This window comes from Tympanuchus pallidicinctus, unplaced genomic scaffold, assembly GCF_026119805.1.
Source record: "Tympanuchus pallidicinctus isolate F22 unplaced genomic scaffold, pur_lepc_1.0 scaffold163, whole genome shotgun sequence".
Classification (NCBI taxonomy): domain Eukaryota; kingdom Metazoa; phylum Chordata; class Aves; order Galliformes; family Phasianidae; genus Tympanuchus; species Tympanuchus pallidicinctus.
In genome coordinates this window covers 39,574-40,000 of record NW_026294683.1, presented here as the reverse complement: position 1 = coordinate 40,000, position 427 = coordinate 39,574, and positions in this window count along the sequence as shown.

Genomic DNA, 427 nt, shown 5'->3' with positions numbered 1-427 from the left:
GCTCATTTTGATAGAAATCCCTGTTTTTCCCCTAAAATATCGCTTATTTTCACAGAAATCCCTGTTTTTCCCCTAAAATATCGCTTATTTTCACAGAAATCCCTGTTTTTCCCCTAAAATATCGCTTATTTTCCTAGAAATCCCTGTTTTTCCCCTAAAATATCGCTCATTTTGATAGAAATCCCTGTTTTTCCCCTAAAATATCGCTTATTTTCACAGAAATCCCTGTTTTTCCCCTGAAATATCGCTTATTTTCACAGAAATCCCTGTTTTTAACCTGAAATATCGCTTATTTTCACAGAAATCCCTGTTTTTCCCCTAAAATGTGGCTTATTTTCACAGAAATCCCTGTTTTTCCCCTAAAATATCGCTTATTTTCACAGAAATCCCTGTTTTTCCCCTAAATATCGCTTATTTTCACAGAAAT